Below are 8,222 nucleotides of genomic sequence, written 5' to 3'. Positions count from 1 at the left end.
AAGCAGAGTCATGGCAGTCTATAAGCCCCAAAGCAGTCTAGAGGCTCAGGCTGAGGTCAGTGCCCAAAGCAGTCTAGGGCCTCTGGTGGGGGTGGGCAATGAAAGCCGGCTTCTCAGCCTATGGAGGAGTAGAACTGCCACCCCCAGGGTGGGGTGACAGGGGTAGGGGGACATGGGCCCACCCAACTCCACCAGGCTCCCAGCCCAGGGCCTTAACAGTGGCAGAATGGGATTCCAGCTGCAACATGCTGACTGTGTTTCAGGCAGCCAGACAGTTGTCTGGCTCCCCTGGGCTACTTCCTACTCTCCCCTTGGCGGGTATCTCAGTGTGGTAGTTGTCCGGAGTCTCCCCAGGGTAGATGGCCAGCGCAGCGGCAGATCCAGCAGCTCCTCAGCATCATGATCAACTGGCAGCTCCAACCACTTGGATGTGTCCTCAGAATGGCTGGGGTCGGGGTCAGGTTCAGGCTCAAGTAGCTACCAGGATGTATCTGTCTCTTTCAGTGGCTCCCTCCTAAGTGAGTTACAGGTCCTGGATTTTATACTTCCCCGTTCTGTCCCGCCCCTCTGCTTCTAGCAGGCAGGGCAAGGGCTACCTGGTTCCACCCACCAAGTGGTGTGCTGTGGCCATCCCTCCACATCTGCCTCTGAAGGAGGCCACACCTCCTCACTACAGCAAGTTTATACTCAATGAATATTCGGAATTCAATATATCTAATGACAATAGCACAGAGCACTGATTTGTCAATATTACCAAAATGCAGTGGAAAAGCAGGGGGAATTTTTTTAAAAAAAAAATGCTTATCAACTTATTTTCTCTGAACATGTGAACATTTGGGTGCTTCTCCCCATTTCACTTTTTTTCAGATTCGTGAAGGGCAGGGCAGTTTTCACACATGAGTGCCTAAAGTTAGACACATACAACCACATCTAGGCACCTAAATAATTGGCCAGGATTCAGAGAGACTGAGCACACACAGCTCTGTTCCTCTGTGAAAGGGAGCTGCTGAGGGATCAGCACCTCTGAAAATCAGGCAGTGCATTTATGTACCTAATTGTGGATTCAGGTACCTAACACTATTGTGATAGACCCAGGCCAGTTGGGTACAGCAGAATAGCAGAAGGCAGATATACTGGCCACTGGATTAACAGTTTTCTGTTCCCTGACCAACCAGAGCAGGGGATGCTCCAGGCTAATGAGAACACCTGACTCTAATTAACCTGCAAAGAGTCAGGTGAGGCCATTAAGTTAATGTGACCACCTGACTCTAATTAAGGCCCTGCTGATACTATAAAAAGGGCTCACTCCAGTCAGGCAGAGAAGAGGAAGTGTGACTGAAGGGCTGGTTAATGAAGACACCTTCAAACCATTGTTAAGAGAGCCCTAAGGTAAGGGAGAAGCAGGAGAGCTGTGGGGAAGTGGCCCAGGGAAATATAGCAACTCTGGTAGTGAAAGGTTGGCTGCCAACAGCTGCTACCATTAGGGTCTCTGGGCCGGAACCTGGAGTAGAGGGCGGGCCTGGGTTCCCCCAACCCGCCACTACAGGAACATGTCATGGGAGGGGAAGTCAGGCCCTGTCAGGACAGGAGGCTAAACTGTTCTGAAATAAGCCTCCAGGGACACCAGAGACTGTGGGAGTTCTCTCACCAACCTCCTTGCAGGCCTATGATGAAAAGGGCTCAGTAGACCATAACCCTGGCCCTAGAGAGAAGGGCTACGTGGAGGGTCACAGTGAGCCACTGAGGCTAGCATAAACTGCCTTGAAGCGCAGGACCCATGGGAGCAAGGGCAGAGCTCTGCCACACTATGCATTCATGTTTAAAAATTCTGGCACATGCATGTTAGCCATTGTTTTCTAAGCTATTCACACTAATAGTTCCTTGGAAAGAAAAAAAAATGATTCTGTTATTTGAGGCAGAAGTAAGTGCAAACTAGAAGAGGAATGTTCTGTGTTTAACTTTTCCTTTAGTGCATTATTGTGGCCAAATGTTTATCTGCACTGACAAAACACTGTTGACAGTTTAATTTTTTTCGTAGCAGTTGAGCAAATGAGAAGACAAATGTAACTTCCAAACATTTGTATTGAAAAGGTAATGACTGACACTTCCAAGGTCAGCAGGCAGATGGAGTTGTAGCAGAGAATACATACAAGCTGATTACCAGAGATACCTGCACAATTTGCTAATTCCAGAAGATTTTTTTTAAATCGATGGCAAAGCTCCCATTGACTTTAGTGGGTACAGGAACAGGTCATATGTATTTTGTTTCTAGTTTGAGATTATCGGAGGAATTTAGGGAGTTGGTGTCCAAATCCCATTGAAGTTCAATGAGATTTAGGCAGCTAACACTCTTAGGTTCCTTTTAAAATACTAGCCTTAATCTGTATAGGAAGGCTACCTATCTGCCATATATGCAGTGTAGTTGTAGCTGTGATGGTCCCAGGATATTAGAGAGACAAGGTGGCTGAGGTAATATCTTTTATTGGGCCAGCTTCCGTTGGTGAGAGAGACAGTCTTTCAAGCCACACAGAGCTCTTCTTCAGGTCTGGGAAAAGTATTCAGAGTGTCACAGCTAAAGGAAAGGTGGAACAGATAGCTTAGCATAAGTAGGTAGCACATTTTCTAAGGGACCATTCAAGGTAGGGTGGCCTGTTTACAGGTCTGCAGCCACAGGACAAAAAAGGAGGGTTAGTGGGTTACAGATTGTTGTAATGAGCCTTAAATATAGTGTCTCTGTTCAGTCCATGATTTTTAGTATTTAGCAGAGTTATAAATTTAAGCTCCCAGCCATGTCTTTTGCAAGTGTTGTGTAGGTTTCTTTTGAGGATGAGGACTGATAGGTCAGGTATAGAATGATCGCTTTGTGGAAAGTGCTCACCCACAGATGATATGGTGTTTTTGTCTTTTATCATTTTCCTGCGTGAGTTCATTCAAGAGCATAGTGATTGTTTTCACCCACATTGTTGTTATTTGGGGCATTTTGTGCACTAGATGAGGTATACCACATGTTGCGATAGGCATGTGTAGGACCCATGGATTTTGAAAGGTATGTTGTGGAAAGTATTGGTCATTGTAGCAGTGGAGATATGTCTGCAGGTTTTGCATCTATTGTTCTGGAAGGGTCTGATGCCACTTTGAGTTGGTGTGTCCTGATCTGTGGGGAGTTTGCTTCTGATGATGAGGTTGGAAAGTTCAGGGGGTTGTTTGAAGGCCAGAAGTAGGAATTCAGGAAAGATTTCTTTCAGATTGGGTCCCCATCAAGTATGGGTGGTGGTGGTTTGATGATATCCCAGATGGGTTACAGTGTGGGGTGATAGGTAACAACAGTACAGTCAGAGGGGATTTTATTTCTGCTTTGAAGAAGGTTCTTTTGGGGTATTTGGGTGGCCAATTCCATGATGTGATCTACTTCTCCAGTGGAGTGTCCTTGTGTGGTGGAGGCAGTTTTGCGTGTGTTAAGGTGTGCGCCAAGCCTCAACTTTCTCCTTGGCGCATATTCTGTGGTATCTGAGGGCCTGGCTGTAGATCACAGATCTAGTTACCACCTCAAACACACCAAGAAATCTGTTAAGCTAAGTTTGGTGATCCATGGGTTTCTTGTATATAGTTGTCTGTAAGGATCCATTGTTGAAGCTGATCGTGGGGTCCAGGAAGTTTGTTAGTGTGGGAGTGTTCCAGAGAGAGTTTAATGGACCAGTGGTGGTTATTGAAGTTGTGATGGAAAGCTATGAGGAAGTTTAAGCCATCTGTTCAGAGGATGAAAATATCTTTGATATATCACATTGCCATATATGCATTTATTTACATAAAGACAAAGCTTGAAAATCTGGCCCCATTGAAGTCAAGAGCAAAGCTGCCATTAATTTCAATAGGGCCAGGATTTCACCTCAGATCTTTAACAAATAGGTTTAGGCTGTCTGAAAGGCATTAATGAATCAACTATCTGCACTATACCTGCCTGAAGTTTGTAGCCTTTGCACTCATTTTCATAAGCACTATATTCACTCAAGCTGTGAGAAAATACTCTTGAAAAAGAAATTCTATCCTAGATACAGTTTGCTAATTGCTATCTTAGAAACTATCTTATAAAATAGAGTCAATGATAATTGACCTCCTTTGTAAAGCAGTTTGAGATTGACCAATGAAATGTGCTGTATTAATAATAATAATACTTAATAACAAAGATCTTATACTTGGAAGAAAATTAATGTATATTTAAATAACCATAGCACTTACTGATTTTCTGCAGTACACTGTAACTGTTAAAGAGACATAGTGTGAACATGCACCAATTTACGATTGTGTTAATCACAGGTTAAATAGCCCTTTGGGATCTCTTTAAGAATGAGTTTAAGAAAGAAAGTTCAAACATATCTACCAAATAATAAACATGAATGGATTGGGGAATTCAGTGAAGAAAAGTTTACACAGTGGTCAAATACTGCTTTGGGTTTGTCAGTGAAATGATGAAGACAAAACTTGGAATTATCTCTTCTAGTTCTACAATTAAAGTCTTCTCTCGGATCTGCAATGCAGATCACTTATTCAAAAGCACAGGTTACTACTGTATATTCTTTACTTAAAGCTTATATTGTGTTTTTATCTGCACACCTCATAGGCAGGAGGTGGAACTCGCCTTCAGAAAGGCTAGCCCCTCTGGCCCCATCTTTTCCACCGAAGACCCACCCCCTGTGGCCAGAGCTCTGAGGTGCCCCACCCAGAGAAGCCTCTCCCCCCTCTGGCCAGAGAGCCCCCGGGCCAACTGGAGCCCCAAGCTCCTCTACCCACAGAGGAGCCCCAGTCTGGCTGGAGCCCCTGCAGCTGTGCTGCACCTCCCATCCTGAGACCCTCAGGACTCTGGCAAGGGGGTGGGGGATAGGGGCGGCTCTAGGCATTTTGCCGCCCCAAGCAGGGCAGGCAGGCTGCCTTCGGCGGCGTGCCTGTGGGAGGTCTGCCGAAGCTGCGGGACCAGCGGACCCTCCGCAGGCACGCCTGTGGGAGGTCTGCCGAAGCTGCGGGACCAGCGGACCCTCCGCAGGCACGCCTGTGGGAGGTCTGCCGAAGCTGCGGGACCAGCGGACCCTCCGCAGGCAAGCCGCCGAAGGCAGCCTGCCTCCCACCCTCGCGGCGCCAGCAGAGCGCCCCCCGTGGCTTGCCGCCCCAAGCATGCGCTTGGCATGCTGGGGCCTGGAGCCACTCCTGGTGGGGGACAGGGGAGAACGCTAAGGTGGAAGGGGAGGAGCCAGGGCACTAGCCTCTCCAAAGGGGGGCTCCACCTGCCACCTATGAGATCTACAGATAAAAACACAATATAAGCTTTAAATATTGTTATATTCACTAGACCCTAGGGACTGAATTCCCACTGTTGCAAAGTGATCAAGTAAAGAATATACAGTAGTGATCTGTGCTTTTGAATAAGTGGAATACAGGGAGATTACTGATGAACCCAGGAAGCTGCGCAGCACAGACCATCTCCTCACCCACCTGCATGGGGCATAATAATAACAAACTTCCCTGCAAACCATGCAACTGGTGGCTGTAGCTGCACCACCCTGGCCTATTATACCTGCTGCCTATGGTAGATCTCATATCTTACAAGTGATTAACTGTACCTTTGTATGTGTCTGTACAATGGCTAGCACAGTGGGGCTCTACTGCTTCTGTGTCTGACTGCTGCCTTTGGGTGCCATGGGAAGCTAAATAAAATTGCAATAGTATTTATATGCAGTAGGGGTACACACTATGATTTTCTGGGACTGCCATTAAAAAAAAGACCTCCACAAACATGATGCTGAAAATATTCAAAGGTGCTCAGATACTATGAAGAAAGAACATCCAGGATTTAAGGTTGGAGTGCCTCAGCATATCTAATTAAAATGTCATTAAGGGGACATTTACATTCAATTTCCCAGAAATTAATTACCTAACATATGCCATGTTCTTTATTTTCTCCCTTTTTTCTTTCTTCCCCTCTCCCTTCTCTATTTCCTCCCTCCCTTGTAACCAAAATTAAAGCATTAGAGAAATCAACAAGTCTTACTGATTTTTTTTCAATGTGATTATAAATGAACACAAATTCTGTGGAAAGCATAATCTTTTATGTTACAGCAATCACTCAGCCTCTGTGCAACTGGGTTTGATGATACCAAGCGCTACTTGTTACAAAATCGATACTTTTGGCCTCCAGGAAGGGTAGATGAAGGAAGACTGATGGGTTGTGAGCTAAGCCAATTTCAGTCATCAGAAGCCAGTTGAAAACATTTTGACTTGCCAGTTGCATTAACATTTTGATGCCAAAACGGACAGAAGCCAAATGACTGTCCCTCATTTCATTCTAAAAACATCTTTGGTCTCTTGCCTCTAACTCTTAATTAAGTACAGCAGAAAAAGAGCATCTTGCTCTGTAAATGTTTCATTTAAAATATTTTCTAAAAGAAAAGTAATAGGGACATACCTGTTATTAGACACAATGGGTGGGATTTTCAAATGTGCTCAGCATAGGTCTAACTTTGCTCCAATTGACTTTAACAGAAGCAGAGTTAGGCCAGTGCTGAACACTTTTGAACCCCCCACCCCCACCTGTTATCTATTTTATTCAAGTTAGTCCAATTCAGGATGGTCCCATAGCAAAGCAGCCTCCTTTTGAAAACCTCCAGTAAAAAAGCTTCCACAACCTCCCCAGGCAGTCTTTCCCATCATCCTACTGTTCTTACAGTTAGGAAGCTTTTCTTGAGATTTAATCTAAATCAGATATGTTGTAGTTTGAACCCATTGCCTCTTGTCCTGCCCTCTATAGTAAAAGAGAAACTTTTCTCCTTTTTTTTTATGGCAGCCTTTCAAGTATCTGAAGTCAAGAAGTTTAATGTGACTGCTAGGAGACAACACCGGTGTACAATATTCAGCAGCAGAATATACCAAGGAAATTGTTGAGGTCATAAGGTGTGTGGACTGGAGCCCCATGAAGTTCCAGCTAATTTTCTAATAAGCGCAACATGAGACCTGACCTTATTGTGGATTTTCTCGAGGTGTTGTCAAAAGGTCAAACTCCAGTCCCCTGTGATGCCAAGATACTTTGGATTAGCTTCGTGGCTGACGCTCTCACCACAGAACTGCATATCAAGTTTGGTATTAGCCATTTTATTGTTCAGATGGAAAGCAGTTACCATGGTTTTCTCTGGATTAGGCCTAAATTTCCAGCATTGGAAATAATCAGCCATTGTGCTAAGATCTCGGGTTAGGGTGCAGCTAATGATATGGAGGCTTGTATGCTGAACTGTTACAGCAATATCATCCACAAACATGAATTTCCTTGACTCTGTCACTGGTATATCCACGGTGTGTAGATTAAAAAGTATTGGGGCCAGGAGAGAGCCCTGAGGGATGCCCAAGTTAAGAATTCTTGGTCTTTTGATCTAGCCATTAAGGTGTACCTGAAAGTGGCAGTCCCCAGTCATTGCCGCCAACAGGCAGATTGTTTGCCAGCAGTAAATGATGCAGGAAACCTTGAGGAGGAGGCCCTGTCTCCAGACAGTGTCATATGCTGAGGACGGATCAAACAGGGCAATTCCTGTCTTCAACTGACATTGGAATCCTGCCTCAGTGTGGCTGGTAAGTGAAGCTACTTGGTCACTGCAGTTCCTCTTCAGGCGAAATCCTGCCTGCTCCACTGGGAGGATGTCTTCAATAATATCAGACAGTGGAGCAGCACCCATTCCATGAGCTTGCTGGTGGTTGAGAGGAGAGAGATGGGGTGGTAGCTGGCTGCGTCCTCTGGGGATTTCCCAGGCTTCAGTAGGGCAACCACTGTTGCCAGTCACCAGCTTGTTGGCACGTCTTCAGTTCTATGCATGGCAGTAAAAAGTGCTGCCAGCCATTCCCATCCCCATCTCCCCAGATTCTTGAGAAACTCTGGGGGAATGCCATCAACCCCTGCAGCTTTCCAGCTTCCAGCCCTCAACTTAATAATGCTATGCACCTAGTGTTGGGGTCGGTCAAATATACTCCAGGTGACTGGTTCCCAGTCCTATCTCACATCCAGCCTCCACAGATTAGAAGAGCTGCTCAGACATCTCACTTTCTTAATCATGTCAATGTAAATACAAGGATCCCACTGCACCATGACCTGCAGAACCCGCCAAAGATGAGATTAAAATCCTGCAACTCTTTATGGAACCGTATCAAGATCCTTACACCCAACTTTGATGCTGAGGCTCAATGGAGAG

The sequence above is a fragment of the Mauremys mutica genome, chromosome 2 (assembly GCF_020497125.1).
Source record: "Mauremys mutica isolate MM-2020 ecotype Southern chromosome 2, ASM2049712v1, whole genome shotgun sequence".
Classification (NCBI taxonomy): domain Eukaryota; kingdom Metazoa; phylum Chordata; order Testudines; family Geoemydidae; genus Mauremys; species Mauremys mutica.
Note: the sequence above shows the minus strand (reverse complement) of the source record.